At 36.7% G+C, this 19,780-nt stretch overlaps 1 long non-coding RNA gene across 1 annotated transcript in view; it reads left to right on the top strand.

Annotated features, from left to right (window-relative positions):
* The window catches only part of LOC144225829 (uncharacterized), an 81,732-nt gene that overhangs the window by 57,898 nt on the left and 4,054 nt on the right, over positions 1 to 19,780 (top strand). The window contains exon 2 of the long non-coding RNA XR_013333409.1: positions 14,494 to 14,614. This is a non-coding gene — a long non-coding RNA (uncharacterized LOC144225829). The remainder of the gene's footprint in view (positions 1 to 14,493; positions 14,615 to 19,780) is intronic.

Here is a 19,780-nt window from a genome sequence, read left to right as displayed (position 1 = left end):
AAATAAAAAACATTAAAAATTTAAAAAAAGCAAAATCCAAGAGATCAAACCAATTCTAATAAGTGTTTCACAAAACAAAGTTCAAGAATATTTATGTTATTGGACAGGAAGCCAATTCTGAACTCAGGCTGGACTGCTTACCACTTTGAAAATCAGTATTCAAGAGACAAGTAATAATGTGAAATGAAAGTTTGCTTTATTCAGGAAGCCAGCAACCTGGGAAGAGGTGGACTAATGTCCCAAAGATCATGTTCCTGTCCAGGTGAAGCAAAAGGGTTTTATTTATTTATTTATTTATTATTTTTAAAATTATAATTTATTGTCAAATTGGCTAATATACAGTGTGTACAGTGTGCTCTTGGTTTTGGGGGTAGATTCTTGTGGCTCATTGCTTACTTACAATACCCAGTGCTCATCCCAACAAGTGCCCCCTTCAATGCCCATTACCCATTTCCCACCTCTCTCCTACTCTCCCATTAACTCTCAGTTTGTTCTCTCTATTTAAGAGTCTTTTATGGTTTGCCTCCCTCTGGTCTATAACTATTTTTCCCCTTCCCTTCCCTAAGGTCTTCGGGGAAGGATTAGGAAAGGGGGTCATGGGGGTGGGACTGGTGCCCAGGATGCTACTCATGTGCTGATGTAACTCTAAATAGATTTGCCCGCATCCATGGCAGCTGTTTTTTAATGTGGTTACAAATATCTTCTGAGTACTTCACTCCTCAAGGCAGTGGTATGCAAATCTCAAGGAAATTAGGTTATTTCTTCTATCAAAGGACTTAGGTCAGCAAGGTGTGCATGAGCTTGAAACAAGGTAACCCTCAGACAAGTTGGTTTGCTGATACATTTATAGGAATATAAAAATACCCAGTGTCCAATAAAGTAAAATTCAAAATGTCTGGCATCCCATCAAAAATAACCCTGCATGCAAAGAAGCAGAATATTACTACCCATATTGAGGAGATAAACTGATGAAGTTAAGGTAAACTGACATGAATTTCAGAATTAGCAGGCATTAAAAGTTATTGTAACTGTAAACCATACTTCTAAAAGTTAAATAGGGATATGGAATATATTAAAAATATCTAAATTGAACTTCTAGAGACAAAAATACAATGTATGAGATGGAAAATCCACTGGATAAGATTAACAGCAATTAGATTTTGCAGAAGAAAGTATTAGTGAACTTGAAGGTTTAGCCATAGAAATGATCCTAGATGAAACACAGAAAGGGCAGGGGATGTATTAGCTTCATAAGGTGATTTCAGTAAGTTACCAAAAGCTCACTTCTATTGCTGCAATAAAGTCTCTGAGTTGATCTTAATCTAACATTTTTTTAAAATTGGCTTTATGCTCAAACATGGGTCTTGAACTCAAGACCCTGAAATCAAGAGTTGCATGTCGACTGATAGGCATGCAACTCCCCCAAAGGTTGACTTCTAGAGGTCAGAGATCAAAAATCAGTTTCACTGAGCCTAAATCAAGATGTAGGCTGTGCTGTGCTCTTCTTGAAGGATTTAGGGGGGAATCCTGTTCCTCAACTTTTCTAGCTTCTACAGCTGAGTATCCCTTGTGCTCTTTAGTGGGTGGCCCCTGCCTCACTCTTCATGACCAGCAGGAGGGCATCTTGCTTCAGTGGCAATGGTGCCTTCTTCTTCTTTGTTAAATCTACCTCCTCGTCTCTCTTGGAAGACACTTGTGATGGCATTTAGGATTTACCCAGATGACTCAGAATGACCCCCTTCCCCCCATTTCAGGTTTCTTGAATTATCCTCCTGCAAAGTCTCTGTTGCCATATAAGGTGATATTCACAAGTCCAAATATTAGGACCTGGACATCTTTGGGGGCTATCATTAAGCTCACCACAAATAATTTTAATGCGTGACCAGGGAATATAGTTGTGAGACAGCATCAGAGATACAGTAAACTTGTATTTAGAGTCCCTGTAGGAGAAGAGTGTGGATGGAAAACTGTTAAATAAATAATAAGCAGTTTTTCCTAAATAAAAAAACAATTGATTTCCAAATAAACTCACAAATTTAAGAAATTCAGTGACCCCAAAGTAAAAGAAACATGAACAAAGCTATGCTAAAGCACATCTTAGTCAAAAAGTCCAACACAGAGAAAACATTATTATTATTATTATTATTTTAAGTTTATTTATTTATTTTGAGAGAGAGAGAGAGACAGACAGACAGACACACACACACACAGCTCAGAGGAGGGGCAGAGAGATAGGGAGAGAGAGAGAATTCTAAGCAGAAACCACCTGTCAGCCCAGAGCCTGATACAGGGCTCAAACTCATGAACTGGGAGATAATGACCTGAGCTGAAATCAAGCATTGGATCCTTAACTGACTGAGCCAACCAGCCACGCCAAGAAAGTGTTTTTTAAAAAAATGCATATTAAGAGCATCAGAAAGACAAAAATCAGGATGACAGCACGCATCTTGGTCCAAATAATATAAGTGAGAACACAATAATGTGATATATATATACATACACATATACAATCAGCCTACAATTCTATATCCAGTAAAAATTTCTTTAAAAATGAAAGTATGGGGCACCTGAGGTGATTATTCTGTTGAGTGTCCAATTCTTGATTTTGGCTCAGACCATGATCTCATGGTTTGTGAGATTGAGCCCCGCGTCAGACTCTGTCCTGACAGTGTGGAGCCTGCTTAGGATTCCCTCTCTCACTCTCTGTCTCTCCGTCCTCCACTTGCATGCTTGCATGTTCTCACTTTCAAAATAAGTAAATAAAAAAAATTAAAAATTAAAAAGAAAGTAAAATCAACTTTTTGTGAAACATACAGAAACAGAAAATATTTACCACCAACACACCTATTCTACAAGAAATCTGATAGGAAATCTTACAGAGAGAAGAAAAAATTATAATGGAAATGTAGATGTACACAAAGGAACAAAGAGCAATGGGAAGGAGAACTACATGTATAATATATCATATATTTTTATTCTTTTAAAAACTTCTTTAGAGGAGAACAGACTGTTTAAATAAAAATGATAGCATTGTGATATGGGATTTATAACGTATGTAAAAGTGAGATATATTAGGGACATTGGAGGTATCGCCCTGCAAGGCTGTGTGGTGCACATGAAGGGGCAGAACACCACTTGTAGGCTGACGCTGATGGTCACTGTAAACCCTAAAGCAACAATTAAATTAAGAAAGCAAAGAACTGTACCTAATTGACATACAAAGGAAAAAACATATAAGAACAAAATTGTTCAATTAATCCAACAGAAGGCAGGACAAGAAGAAAAAGGGAACAAAGATTAGAAGAAACATTAAGAAAACAGATAATAAGGTGATAAATTTGAATATTAAATATAGTCATATCAATAATTACAGTGAGTGACATGATTTATACAGGCCAATTACAAAATAGGTTGTTAGAGTAGATAAAAAAGTAAGATACAACTTCATGCTGCTTGTAGTAAACATACATCAAATATATAGATGCAAATAGACAAAAAATAAAAGGACAGAATACTTTGCTGATACTATCAATATAAAATTGCAGTTCTATATTTATATGAAATTAAATTTCAAAGCAAATAATTTTATCAGAGTTGACAAAATCATTTCATAATGAAAAAAAGGTCAGTTCATCAAGAGGATATAATATTCCTAAATGTTTATGCATCTAGTAATAGAGCTTCGGAATACATGAAACAACAAAAAAAGGTAAAACTGCAAGGAGAAATAGACAAATTTATAATCATAGTTGAAGATTACAGTACCATTATTTCAGTAATTAATAGGTCAACATGACAGCAAGTCAGTAAGTATATAGTGGACAGAAAATCAGCAAGAATATAACAACATGATCAATTAAGTTAAAGATGTAACACCACCATCGACCAAGTTGACCAAATTGACTTTTATAGAATATGCCACCCAATAACAGAAGAATACACATTAGAATTTTTATAAGTGGACTTTTTCAAGGTTGATCATATTCTGGGTTATAAAATAAATTTCAGTGGAGTTAAAAGGATTAAAATCATGCAAGTGTATTCTCTGACACCAGTGGAATTAAATTAGAAATCATTAACAGAAAGATATCTGGGCAAACTCCAAATATTTGAAACTAAATTACATAATTGTAGATAACCCTTGGGACAAAGAAGAAATCAAAAGTTAATTAGAAAGTATTTTAAGCTGAATGAGAATTCAAACTCAGTGTATAAAAATTTGTGAGCTACTAGTAAAGCCATACTTAGGGAAAATTTATAGAAACAAATATCTGTAATCAAGGAAAAGTGTCAAGGCAATTAACTCACTTTACACCTTAAGAAACTAGAAAAGAAAACAATTAAACTCAAAATTAGTTGAAGAAAGGAAATAATAAAGATGGGAATGCCAATCAAGGGACTCTGAAAGCATAAACACAATAGAGAAAATCCATAAAACCATAAGTTGGTTCTTTGAGAAGACCCTTTGAAAAATCTCTAACCAGACTGATCCTGAAAAAAAAAAAAAAAAGACACAAACTATCCTTTTCAGAATGAGAGAGGTGATACCACTAGAGATCTTGTAGAAATGAAAAGGATTTAAAGGGAATATTATGGATAACTTTATGTCAATAAATTTAACAACTTAGGACAAAGGAACAAATTCCTTGTATGATGCAAAGTAAGCTCTCACATAAACAGATAACCTGGATTGCTCTCCATCTATGAAAGAGATTGAAATTATAGCTTTTTTTAAAAAAAAGTTTATTTTTTAAATAGAGAAAGAGAGAACAGTAGGGGAGGGGGCAGAGAGAGAGGGAGACAGAGGATCTGAAGCAAGCTCCACACTGACAGCATAGAGCCTGACTCAGGGTGTGAACTCATGCATGAACCATGAGATCATGACCTGAATCAAGTCAGATGCTTAACCAACTGAGCCACTCAGGTTCCCTAAAATTATAGCTTTTAAGTTTTCCTACAAAAAGAGCTCCCCTTCCAGATAGCTTCATTGGTGAATTCTATCAAACACAAAAATGGAAGACATACCAGCATTACAAAACTTATACAGAAGAAAGAAGGGAATAGTTCCTATTCATTCTTTGAAGCCAGGAATTACCCTGACACAAAATCAGCCAATGACACTGTAAGAACACTGCAAACCCACATTCCCCATGAATGAGAATGTGAAGTTCTAGAGAATATTTTTGCAAGTTGAATCCACCAATATAGAAATCCATCAATATATTTCATGACCACTAGAATTTATACAAGAAATGCAAGATTTGTTTAACATTTGAAAAATCAATCAATATATTCATTATAACAAAGAACTAAAAAAAGAAAAATCATGTGTTCATCTCAATAGAAAAAGCATTAAAAAGAAACCACTATTCATTCTTGAAAAAAAAATCTCACCAAGTAGGAGTATAAAGGAATTTATTCAAATTGATGAAGAGTATATATTGAAAACCAGCAGATAACATTATAGTACATGGTGAAAGCATAGATGTTGTACCCCTAAGGTCGAGTACGAGATGAAGATGTCCCTTACTACTACTTCTATTCAGTATTTACTGGAAGTTCTAGATAGCAATAAGGACAGAAAAATAGGCATATTCAAATGGAAGAGAAATAGGTAAAATTATCTTTATTTACAGATGACATGATCATCTCTGTAGCAAATCTGAGGGAATTTTCAAAACAGAAGGTTTCCAGAGCTGATGAGTGAGTTTACCAATGAAGCATCATAAAAGATCAATATGAAACTGAATATGAAATATTTAGAGGTGAATTTGATGAAAGAGTGAAAGTATTATACAATGGAAATCACAAAATATTTCCAGGAGAACCTGGGAAATACAAAGAGTTCATGAGTCAGAAGATTTATTACTGTTATTAAAATTTCAAATATCCCCGAATTAACCTATAGATTCAAAACAATTCCAATGAAAATCCCATTGTTCATAGCCAAATTATGACAAGAGTCTGAATGTCCATTGGCTGATGAAGGGATGGAGTTAAAGTGTATTATGCTAAATGAAATAAGTCAGTCAGAAAAAAGCAAATAACATATGATTTCACTCATACGTGGAATTTAGGAAACAAACCAGATTAACATAGTGGGACAAAGAGAGAGAGAGGCAAATCATATAGCAGAGTTAAAAAAAATGTTTAGTTACCTTTGAGACAGAGAGAGCACGTGAGCAGGGGAGGGGCAAAGAAAGAAGAGGTAGAAGATTGCAACCAGGCTCTGTGCTGACAGCAGCAAGCCTGATGTGGAGCTCGAACTGTGAGAACATGACATGAGCTGAAGTAGGATGCTTGACCAACTGAGCCACCCAGGCGCCCCAAGCAGACTTAAGTAAAGAGAATAAACTGAGGGTTACTGGAGGGGGGATGGCAGATGGGGGAAACAGAAGATGGGTATTAAGGAGGAAACTTATTGTGATGAGCCACTGAATTCTGGTCCTAACACTAATTATCACACAGTTTGATAACTGACTGGAATTTCAATAAAAACTTGTGGGGCTCCTGGGTATGTCAGTTGGTTGAGTGTCCAAAACTTGATTTCAGCTCAGGTCATGATTTCACAGTTTCTTTCTCTTCCTGTCTCTCTGTCCCTTTCCATTCTCTTTCCCTGTCTCTCTCTCTCATAATAAATACATAAACACTCAAAAATAAATAAATGAAAGCTGGAAGGAAAAAGAAATCCCACTGTTAGGTATAAGGAAATGCAAATTAAAAAGATGGATCATACCAAACATCATGCAGGATGTGAAGCAGATGGGACTCGTTTACACTCTGGACAGTGCACTCAGCCAAACAGTGCCATCCCTTTGGGAAACTGGCAGTTTCTTAAAAAGTTAAATGCGTCCTTATCATATGATCCATCTGTTCCACTCCTGAAAACTTGTGCTTATACAAAGACTTGTATGTAGTGTTATAACTGCTTCGTTTTTAATAGTCAAAACCAAAACAACCCAAATGTCCAGCAAGGGGTGAGTGGATGGCCGAACTGTGGGAGAGCATAGTGTCAAATACTATTCAGCAGCAAATAAGAGTGAGCTCCTGCTACATGCTCCAACACGGAAGGGTCTCAAAACACTCATGTGAAGTGAGAGAAGGCAATATTTTTTAGAAAGCACATAATGTACGATTACATTTTTGTAAACTTCTGGGATGTGCAAACTAATATTTAGGGACTGATAGCAGACCAGTGGTTGGTTGGGGATAATGAGGACAAGCAGGGGTGTGGTAGAGAGTTACTAGGAGCAAGAGGAAATTTGCAGTGGTCATGGATATTTAATATGTTGGTAGTGGTCATGGTTTCATGGTATTTACACATGTTAAACATCACATTGTATATACTAAATAAGTGCAGTTGATTGTATGTGAATTATTTAAATCAACACAACAGTTTTTAATAAAATAATTTTAAGGGGTAGAAAAGAATTATACTTAAAAGTCTGAAGTAAGCCATTGCCTTTTACATATTATTCTTGCACAAGGGGCCATGCTCTTCTCAGTTGTTCCAATTTTTTGTATATGTGCAGCAGAAGTGAGCACAAGCCGTTGCTTTTTAAAGGCATCACAATATGTCTATTTGTAAACCTTCCTATAATTACAGATGCATAAAAATAGGAAAAAGCTCTTTTATTCAGAGCCCTGAATTTCTGTTAATACTGCATTGGAAGTACAAATACACTGTTTAAAAATGAAGCAAAGTAGGGGCGAAAACAGAGGTCGGGGATGCAAGGCATGCTAATTCAAAATATAGTTTTAACATTTAGCTGAGATAAATATCTTTCTTCTGCATTTATACAGAATTGAAAATTGATGAGGACATTGGTGAGGACACCCAAAGACATTTACTGGAGCTGAAATGGAAAGTAAAGAGGCAAAGGATCAGTGATTTGTGAACATAGCCTGTTTCACGAAAAGGAAAGTGAATTTAAAAATCTCAAGCATATACCTTGCTAAATAATTTCTAAGTATAAAATGGACTCCATGAGCTAAAAATGGCCAAAAGTAAACATAAAACTCATATTTAGGAAAAGCTATGAGAGCAATAAGTCCCTTCCTTGTGAGTAAAACTTTATTCCTTCTCATGCGTTCACTTTTATTTGACTTGATGTGTTTTTAAAAATCCTTATAAATGGATTTTTATTCAACCTCATTTTAATTATGTCCTTCAAGAATCTGTTTCTTAAATTTATAGTTTTTTATGTCAATATAATAATGATTTTAAATGTTCCTCAATTTTATATAATCAGTCATATCTCATCCACTGATGAGATTTTTAAAAATATTTTTTTAATGGTTTTTTTTTATTTTTGAGAGAGAGAGAGCACGCAGGAGAGGGGAGAGGGAGGGAGAGGGAGAGAATCCCAAGCAGGCTCTGCACTATCAGCTATGCGCAGAACCTGACATGGAGCTCAAACTCACAAACTGTGAGATCATGGCCTGAGCCAAGATCAAGAGTCAGATGCTTAACCAACTGAGTCCCCCAGATGCCCCTCATCCACTGATGCTTTCAGACATGTTTTGGCACTTACACTTTTCTGATGTCATCTACTCTGTGGAGCCACATTGTCCATGCTCCCAAGAGTATCTACTTCTCCCTTTGGCTACCTTCCTTTGAGCTATTTCTCTGTTAATGCACAACCTTATTTGTGTATTGTGTGTGTGTGTGTGTTCTCTCCCTCTATCATGGTGAAATTAAATGTAGTAATTGTCACAAACTAAGTTGATTTCTTGTTGGCAGCTTAATAAAAATATTTAGTTGGAAAAAGATAAGAAGATTAATAAAAATGAGCTAGATTCCTCTGGCATTCAGTTATTTGCAGCTTACCGTTTACCACTAATGGGCTGTATTTTGAATGGTCTTCATTTTTAGTGGTTGTATGTATTACCCTTGAGAAACAAACCATCATTATTTCTTTATATTAATCAACAAGTCATCTGTCTTTTAGAGTTCTGAATTGCATATAGAGACCAAAATCCCATCCAAAGCAAGTTGTATTTTCTTCCTAAGTGACAAGATAACTTCTCTGTGGTGCTTTTGCTGTGTGCTAACAACAGATCTGGGTGGTAGCTTAGGGGCAGGGACGAGAAAGGACACAACAACAGGTGGTCAGTAAAATATGTATTTATTCATTAGTCTTCCACAAAACATCAGCCAATATGCACCTGTACTGAAGTCAGATATTACTCAGGAGTGTGGTATCACCCTCATGAGGTGAGGGCTAGAATAAATAGGTCTTTTCTGAAGTGATATTTGTGCAATGTTCTCAGGAGCTGGGGGCAGACGTGGGAGTACAGAGCTGGGGACAGTTGAAAGGTGTCTGAGGGACCCTGGTTCAGGCTCACAGTCTACACTGAGACATGAAACAAGCTTGAATTTCAGTATAATTAAGTTTGATTTTCTCTGTACATTGTGTTAGATAAAACTATGTCTTTTTTAAAAAATATTTTTATTTATTTCTAGAAGAGAGAGAGAGAGAGAGACAGCGTGAGCAGGGGAGGGTCAGAGAGAGAGGGAGACACAGACTCTGAAACAGGCTCCAGGCTCTGAGCTAGCTGTCAGCACAGAGCCCGACGCGGGGCTTGAACCCATGAACCGTGAGATCATGACCTAAGCGAAAGTCGGACGCTTAACCGACTAAGCCACTCAGGCGCCCCTAGATAAAACTATGTCTTACGTAAATGTTCTTCTCCCAGTGTTAACAGAAGTTTATTCTGAGTGAAAGTGCTTTCAACCCCATCAGCCAAGGCCAATGAGCTAAACTAAATTACTTACAAGTTGTGACCAATGAGGAGGCTGTAGAGACCATGAATATGTGCTACAGAAATGAATTGATTTGCCAGACTAGCTCATGAACTAGTCTAGGTGGAAAAATTTCTTCCATCTAAGTCACTGGCACGGTTTCAACTCTGATGTTTTGTAAACTAATGAGTATAGTGTGGGTGTTAAACTATGGTGTAATGAGTCCAATAGATGAGACGAAAATATGCACTTCAAAACCTTTCAGATTCTGACTGTGTAACAAGACACAGGATAAACAGAAAAGGAGCATTTTCTTGGTGAATGCCACCAAAATAAAGTGCGATAGAACTCACAAATTGGTTAGTATGTACCCTGCATTATTCCTAACGTGATTGGAAAGAAGGTTCAGGGGTTCAATTTCAGCAAGAAAACAAGCAGATAAACAAAGTGGACAAGGGACCAAGCATTATATAGACAATGCTCTAAACCTTTCAGATTTCTCACGGAGGCAACCTTCCGGCTATCTGCTTCCTCCTTCTCTTTTCTGCACAGCAAAAACATGAGAGACAAAGATGCAGAAGACATGTACTTCCACTTTGGGAACATTGTCATGGATGCATGAATCTTCTATTTTTTACTAGTCTGTATTATTTAATGATAATCCATTTATGTTTTGGAAACAGAATAGAACTCCATCACAATATAGCTTACTTACATTTAGATTAGGTAATAATCATGATAAATACTAACATTTACTGAGTCCTTAATATATGCTACATCCTATTCAAAGTACCTTACATTTGCTGAGAACAAACTGAGGAATGATGGGTGTGGGGGGGGCGGGGGGAGATGGGCATGGAGGAGGGCACTTGTGAGGATGAGCACTGGGTGTTATATGGAAACCAACTTAACAATAAACTATTTGTATAAAAAAAAAAGCAAAGTACCTTACATTTGTTAACTTATATAATTCTCTCAACAATTCTATGGAATAATTACTATTATTTTTTTCATTTACACATGGGGAAACTGAGATATGGAAAACTTAAGGGCTATTTTGTAGGGACACACAGCTGGCAAGATCATCTGATTGTGATCCTAACCACCAAGGTGTACTGCCTCTGTGAGTATAACATGGCACTTTTCAACATGGTAACTAAGTCAAATAAAAAACATGGTAGCTGATTAAAATAAAACACAAATACAATACAGTGCTTCTTGCCACTATATCAGTTATTATTACATTCATAAGAAAGCACTAAGTTTTGTCATAAATTGTGCTCTATTGTGTTTTAAAGGGATTCCACTTACCTCACCAGTTTATTTGGATGCTTTGAACATTGTTCAGGAGGGAAGTGGCTTCTGTTTCAATCAAAGTCAAGAAATTGCTAAAATAATGCACTTACCAATGTTTTTTTTATAGTTTATTTTTTTGAGACAGAGACAGAACATGAGTGGGGGAGGGGCAGAGAGAGAGGGAGACACAGAATCCCAAACAGGCTCCAGTCTCTGAGCTGCCAGCACAGAACCCAATGCAGGGCTTGAACCCACGAACTGTGAGATCATGACCTGAGCTCAAGTTGGACACTCAACCAACTGAGCCACCCAGGCGCCCCCCCCATGGTTTTTAAATCTACTGTTATTTAGTATCATTGTCCAGTCTGGGGGAGCTGTGGTCGGTTCTATAGAAACAAAAGGCATTAGGCATTTTTATCAGTTATTTCAGACATCATTCAAGGATTGACTTGATCTCTGTGAATTTGGGTCTACTTTGTCATCTACTCTTACCTCTGTTGCTGTTCTGACCAGTAAACCACAGTGATTGCAGCTTTGTATCCTCTGAGGTTGGGCAACTCCATACCCAATGAGAGCTCAGTGTTCTCATCTCTGAGACCAGATGAGGATATGAGTTCATGGGGTAGTCAGGAAGGATAACAATGAGGAAATGTGTATAAAGTGCTGCTCTTATCATATTCTCATCTCTTAACTTGGATACTGATTTGCCAAACATGCTTTTGCTTCCTTAAACTTTTGACTGATCCATATCTGTATTTTGTGGTTCTTTGGCACTGGCTTCATTGACTGTCATACAGCCATTCTATAAACAAGTGAAAACCTGCTATGTTTGGGTAATGTATTTGGAATAAAAAGTTTTCTAGTTTTACTGTTACTTTTCCTATGATTAATTTAGTCATTAAAGGATGATTTACTGTGAGTAGTATATTCTAGAGTCTTATGGATAAAGTGTGCTAGAACACGAGAAAAGGGCATTCCTCTTTGCTCCGCATGTGTTCCAACTAATGAAGTGGTGGAGAGATCAGTGCCCTGTCACCATGTAACATCGAGAATAAATGCTAATGGATGATCTTTACAATGTTCAGGATTCAAATACACAGGAGTATATGTATATTATATATATATATTTTATAATATATATATATATATTTTTTTTTTTCCTGTGACTCATCTCTGGCTTATCTGATTTGGTTAGTTTTATAGGCTTTTCAGTTTCTTAGCCTTAGGCCTTTCTTTTCCTATATCAATATCCAACAGAACTTCAACAAAATTAAGGTGCAAACTATTTGTGCACTCATGAGATAATGTGTTGATGGATTGAAAGGGAGGGATATTAGTACCTGCATTTGGTATCAATGTGCATATTAAGAGTTTATGTGGAATTATATTTCAAATTGTTTTCTAGTATATTTAAGAGTAAACTATGTGAGGCAATGATTCTTTTGAAACAAGATAGTAGGGATTATTTGGTTTTCTCACTTCTGACTGAAGATTTGCCTGATAGTCCATATTATCCAGTAACACATCTGAAGATTCGAAATGAGCATTTGAACCTTTTAACATTCCCCCAAATGAACATATATCTAAGATATATTAGAGAAGCTGAGAGTGAATGTTCTGTTCCACATGATCTTGGTAGCTGTCTCATTCCCGATTTACAGAAGGACACCTCTTAGCTGGCTTAATGGCTACACTCCTGTGCCAGTCATTCTCACAGAAGACTGTACACTTGTTCCTACTTCTTACCAATATGTACCTTCCTACATCACCTTCCTCATTGAGGAGGTGGATTGGCTTGGAAGAAACTAGGTGATCAAGCTTAAAAAGAAAGTAAACAAAATACAAATTCTAGGTCAGGATTAAGGAAGTTAGTGATAGTCACAATAAGCATTTGTTAACTACATTGAATAAAAATGACACTAATATTTTCATATTTTTCAGAATCAGATACTAGATATTTCAGGGATAAAGCTTAGGTGTGAATAATGCCATGCAGTCCCTGAAGCTTAGGACAACTGGTGAAAAAAGGAAAGGTCTTTCTTTCCCATAATGATAAAAATATAATAAAACCTAATACTTAGATACCACCTTCTATATGCTAAGCACTTTCCCTAAGCGTTAGTTTCTGTAAGAACCTTGTGAGGAAGGTAGGATTATCTCCAATCTACAAATGAGAAACTGAGGCACAAAGAAATTGAGAAACTCATACAAATGATAAGTGGCAGAACTTCTCCAAAGTTTGTATCTTAATGTTAACATTTATTCCAAATATAATCATTTGCAGTATATGTGTGAATATCCTTTATGAGATTAGTGTATATATTTTCTTTTATTCATTCAAGAAATACAAAACATTTGCCATGTACCAGAAAGTGTATAAAGTCTTGAAGCTGCAATGCTAAATGAGATAGATATTGTTTGTGTCTTCACATATTTCACAGTGTAGTTGAAGAAATTTAAAATTTGAGCCTCTCCTTGGATATACACCACCTGCAGACATGGTCACTGATGATCATTAATGGGCATTTTTAGGGACCAGTGTTGAAGGTCATCTCTTTTCTCCCTATACAATCTCACTTTCTCCCCAAGACTTTGACCTAATATTTGGACTATTCTAATATTTCTTACTTTGAGTTTACTTATTGTAAGTTTCAATTATATGATACATACTTGTATCATGTCAACATTGTCTAATATTGCTATCTGAAGGCTTTGTGCATAAATATCTTCTCTATTCCCAATGACTGTAAGTTTTTTGGAGGTAAGGATGATATTTTATGCTTCTTCAGTGTTCTCCATGTATCAGAATAAATACTAGAAATTTAATTAGGTTGTGGTGATGGTGACATCTCAAGTTGGTGATGCAGTGCCTTCTCCATTTTGGCAACTATTCTTCAATCCATTTTGAAGTGAATTAAATTATGATTATTTTTGCAATGGGAATCTTCTTAATGTGATTTTTGCAACAGTAACAATGAAAGAAAACTCTACTTAATGAAGTTTAATTTATTATTATGATCATCACCCAACATGTATTTAATATGCTTTTTTTTTTTTTTTGAGAGAGAGAGAATGAGCATGAGTAGGGGAGTGAGTGAGGGAGAGAGAATCCATGCCCAGCACAGAGCTCAACATGGGGGTTGATCCCACAATCTTGGGTCATGACCTGAGCAGACATTCAATGACTGATCCACCCAGGAGTCAGACATTCAAACGACTGACCCACGTAGCGGTCTTGTACACAAAGGGACAGATAAGACAATAAAGTAAGGCACAGGGAAATCCCTGCAATGAAACATGTACAGAAACTAAAAATGTGTGCATCATGAAAGGCAAACTAAAACTATTCTGTGATGTTGAAGGTTCCAACTAAGTACCCTCTCTTTTTTCAGTTGGTCTGCTCTGCATTGTAAAGTAATTGGTGATATATATTCTATTTATTTTTATGCTAGATGATGTGACCAGAAGGCAGAGAAGCAGGGTGCATTAGTTACCATGTCCATGATTGCTTGGATCCTGGACTCCATCTCTGTGCTGCTCCACCTTGTTCAACTTACTGCTGAGGGACTAACCGTGAGTATCTGGTTTGACTGCAGACCTTCTCAGTGCCTTGTGAGTGGACCCCATGCCGGTCATAATGAAAAGGACACTGCTTCTGGGNACACACACACACACACACACACACACACACACACACACACACACACATTTATTTATTTATTTATGAATCTATTTAGGTACCTAAATGTTGACGTATTATGCACTGAGACCCTAATTCATAACTGAGGCCCCTTGTAAAGAAATTCCACCCACTGATGAATAGTGTGGAGAAAAGAGTGAGAGACACACAAAAAGGATCCACAACTTTTTTACAATAAAATAAGAAACATCCATGTTAGAATATAAAAATGTATTTTGTAACATATTTTGAGTTTTTATCAAAAGCTCATTATATTATTTATAGTTTATTGTATACATTTCTACTTCTGTCCATCTTTGCTTTTAATCTTAAGCACCTGTTTCCCCCATCCTCTCACCCACCTGCCCTCTGGTGACCACCAGTTTGTTCTCTGTACTTAAGAGTCTGTTTTTCTGTCTCCTTTTCTTTGTTTGTTCATTTGTTTTGTTTCTTAAATTCAACATAGAAGTAACATTATGTTGCAGTTGTCTTTCTCTGACTATTTCACTTAGCATTCACTTAGCATTATACCCTCTAGATACATCCATATTGTTGCAAATGGCAATATTTTATTCTTTCAAAATAATATACACATATACACATATATATATACACTATACACACACACACACATATACATATATATATACACTATACACACACACACATATACATATACATACAGTCAAACCATGGATTTTACAGATTGTTTCAGGTTTTCTTTTTTTTTTAATATTTAAAAAATATTTTTAAGTTTATTTATTTATTTTGAAAGACAAAGAGAGAATGAGCAGGAGAGGGGCAGAGAGAGAGGGAGAGAGAGAATCCCAAGCAGTCTCCACACTGTCAGCACAGAACCCGACACTGGACTCTAACTCCTGAACTGAGAGATCATGGCCTGGGCTGAAACCAAGAGTTGGATGCTTAACTGGCTGAGCCACCCAGGCATCCTGGTTTCAGGGTTTCTTAATTATTTTTTTGTGTAAGTATGTTTGTGTTTTGTTATATTCTGTATCTATCAGGATTATATATAGCTACAAGTGACTGAAAACACAAAATATCACGGGCTAAACAATACAGAAATGTCTTTCATTTTTACATATATAAAATGTTATCGTAAGAAATTCACTATTGGTGAAAAGAATTTAGTCATTAGGGATCAGTTCCTTACTTATTACTTTGGCTGTTCTCAAAACATGGCTTTGGCTGTCCCTGCACAGGCCAAGATGGCTGTACACGATGCAGGCATCATACTGCATTTCAGCCCGTGAGGACAGGAGGAGCACAGAACGGACATGCTCCTCTTCTATGCTGAAAGTCACACATGATTGTTCTGCTCACATTTTTTGGCCAACCCTTAGGTACTTGCCCACCTAGCTGCAAAGAACGACCATATAACCCTACCTAATGGGGGTGGTGGTGGTGGAGGGAATGTGTTTGTTTGTTTGTTTGTTTTTCTTGCTTTTTTCTTTGAGTGGCCCAATGCTAAGCTAAAATATGTTTTTATTTTTCTATACAAAGATGGAGAAAGAACAGAGATTTGGAAACAAATCAGTCTCAGACACATAACGTTTTGGCAATCCAGACTTTCCCAGTTACATATGGACTCCACTCGTTATTCATGTGACATCCCATAACATAAGGTAGTAAAAAAAAGAAAAGAAAAGAAAAGAAAAGAATAGCCAGATAGAGAGCTATTACTTTAACAAAGATTATTCCTACTATGTCTTGCTAGCTTTATTCTTGAATGGCTGATAAAAGAAAAAAAAATTAATGGAAATGTTAAAGTTTCTGTGTAATAGTTTTGTGTTGTTGAACTTCATATAGTTGTAATATAAGGTACTCCTATAAAACAATCAAATAGCCATTCTATCTATACAGTAAAAAAGCCTGGGGGCACCTGGGTGACTCATTCAATTAAGTGTCCAACTTCAGCTCAGATCACAATCTCATGGTTTGTGAGTTTGAGCCCCACATCGGGCTCTGTGCTGACAGCTCAGAGCCTGGAGCCTGCTTCCGATTCTATGTGTTTCTCTCTGTCCCTCTGCCATTTATACTCTGTTTCTCTCTCTCTCTCAAAACTGAATAAACATTAAGAAAATTTAAAAGCCTGTATCAAGTGCTCAAGTGATAAACTTAAAAACTAAGCTAAAATTTGATTTTGAAAAAAGACATGCAACCTCAAAATTTTAGGAAAATAGTAGTTCTATTTTTAAAGTAAGTTATACAGAAGATAATTTGTGGCAAATGCGTGTAAAATTGTCTACCCTACTGGACCGCCTTCAACACTGACATCCATTTTGCTAAGAAAAAAGTCCCAATGAGATAGAGAATAATTAATCACTAGCTACATTAAAATGAACTAAAAGTCTATACTTACTCTCTAAAATATTAACTGAGGAAGTGAGGAAAATGTTAATGTAATATATAATGCAAATGTAACTTCCTGTCTTTGGAAACTTAAGATATTACAGTCTGTTACCACAGGGAAACGGGTGATGGAATTTTAAAAGCTAGAGAATAAATCGACAGCCTTATCGTTTTCTGAGGGCATTAGTCAAGTGGCAGCAATTATTTTAAAAGATTATTGTGAAATGTGTGGAGTCTGGAGGGCACTTAGGATTTCACCGTCTATTTGTGGGCAGACCATCATCAATCATAGGTGAAGATGCTCTCTTCATCCAGCCTTGGCAGTGGTGACATGTCTGCATTACCCAGCCCTTCGGGTCTTCCCAGCCTCACAAGGACACACAAGCTGAGGGGCATTTGGGGATTAGCCACAGGTTGCAACACCCCTTGAGAGATGAAGAGAGGAACTCCCAAACCTTGAGTGCCTGGTGGCTCAGTCAGTTAAGCATCTGACTCTTGATTTTGGCTCAGGTCATGATCTCATGGTTCATGAGAATGAGCCCTGAGTTGGGTTCTGTGCTCATAGTTCTAAGCCTGCTTGGGAGTCTCTCTTTTTCCCTCTCTCTCTGCTCCTCGCTCACTTGTGCTGTCCCTCTTCATTCTCCTTCTCAAAATAAATAAATAAACTTCTTCTTTTCTTTTTTTTTTTAAAGAGAGGATCTCCAAAGCTTATACATGAAAATCACATTTTCTCGGGGCTGGACAACTTTTAGCTGGATTAGTCAACTGCCTACAAACTATAAAAACTCTTTATTTTACAGATTTAGGAGAAAATGAAAATGAAGATCATAGTTCTAGTAGTCTGAGGATACCACAAATCAAGGCATCACAGCAATAGAGTATTTTCATATTTGAAATCACAGCCTAAATTTCACTTTCAATTTTTTCCATGTGCTAAGTATGATAAATGCAATAATATTGAAAACCACAAATGCTTATTCTCCTTTTCAGATGGAAAGTTGATATCCAGTGTTGTTAGGCAACTTTCTCAAACTGGGAAATTAGAAAATTCTGCTTTAAATTCAGATCTATCTGACATGTAGACCCATATAGATTTTTTTATTGAAAGATTTTAGATGAGAGGACACGTTTGAAGACTCCTTCACAACGAAAAGATTTAGGGACACCAGGGTGGCTCAGTCAGTTAAGCATCTGTGACTTTGTCTCAGGTCATGATCTCATGGCTTGTGAGTTTGAGCCCTGCATCGGGCTCTATGCCTGCTCCAGATTCTGTGTATCCTTCTCTCTCTGGTCTTCCCCTGCTCATACTCTGTCTCTGTCTCAAAAATAAATAAACATTTTACAAAAAAACAATGAAAGATTTAGACTTGGTAGCATAACTTAGGTCTCAGCTACAACAAGGTGTCTTCTGAAGAGATGAAATTTTATCTCAATATATTCCCCTAATTATTTTTTTCCACTTATAATCTTTATCCTCAAGAAACTAGCTCACGGTCTTGTTTTATAGGCTGACTTATTATCCAAGTAAACATAGTTTTCTTGAAGCTAAACCCATGTGGTCTATTTATATTTTAGTGAAGAGTATAGAATCTATATTGTGGGGGAATTTCTGAGCCCCGGATCATGATAAATAAAAGGTACAAACTACTCATGGCTTCTCTGGGATGATCCATTCAGCATCAACAAGGACATTAGCTCTTTGCACCTGATGTAGTCATCAGCCCCAGTCTTGGTTGTTACTGTTAAAAAAGACACAGGATAGTTCCATGGGACTGGACTTCCAGACCATTTTGGGGGTTTTAAAGTAATGAATGATACTACTATGATAGCTGAAAATTCCGGAAGCTATCAGGTTCATATCCAAATGTACCAGATGATGAACCTGAGATTGTAAAAGTCTGTTAACACTGCTTGGATATATTGGTCGCCATATTCCATGCCAGGATCATAAGGGCTTCTGAATGATTCAGGTTTTGCTGCTTTACTGGAAGACTTTGGTGCCAGCTGCCCTGTGATCACTTTGTAACTTGCAACAAAGTAAGGTCTAAGGCCTGTAGAGATGAATAAAAACTTAGCGTGCTCTTAAATTCTTCGTAGTTCTGAGTGTTTGGTGATGGATTCATGCTTAATTACCTAGGAAAAGTCTATTTTACACGTTTTATGACTCTCCAGTATTGCCTGTGTGCAGGAGGTAGAATGGTGGAGTGGGAAAAGTACAGCATCCAGACTATGCCAATCCTGATTGGAGTCCTGGCTGTGGAATTTGGAGGCCATATGGTCTTAGACCAGTCACATGACCACTCCAAGACAATGTTCTGAATCACACATTTCCCACAGTAATAACAAATACATGCATAGGCCTGTTGTGAGTGTCTAAGAAAAAAGTCAGAAGATGCTGCTCTATAAATTGAATGGAATTGTTTAAAGGTGAGCTATTTCAGGGCACCTGGGTGGCTCAGTTGGTTAAGCGTCTTACTCTTGGTTTCAGGTCAGGTCATGATATCATGGTTTGTGAGTTTGAGCCCCGCATCAGGCTCTCTCCTGACAGTGCAGAGCCTGCTTGGGATTCTGTCTCTCTGCCCCTCCCCTGCTCTCTCTTTCTCTCTGTCTCTCATTCTTAAAATAAGTAAACTGAATAAAAAATAAAAAATAAAATAAAGGCTAGCAAACTTTTTTCTAAGAGAGATTAA

Source organism: Crocuta crocuta, unplaced genomic scaffold, assembly GCF_008692635.1.
Source record: "Crocuta crocuta isolate KB4526 unplaced genomic scaffold, BGI_CrCroc_1.0 scaffold1044, whole genome shotgun sequence".
In the NCBI taxonomy this organism is placed as follows: Eukaryota; Metazoa; Chordata; class Mammalia; order Carnivora; family Hyaenidae; genus Crocuta; species Crocuta crocuta.
The sequence above is the reverse complement of the archived record's forward strand: the minus strand, read 5'-3'. Positions and strand labels throughout refer to the sequence as shown.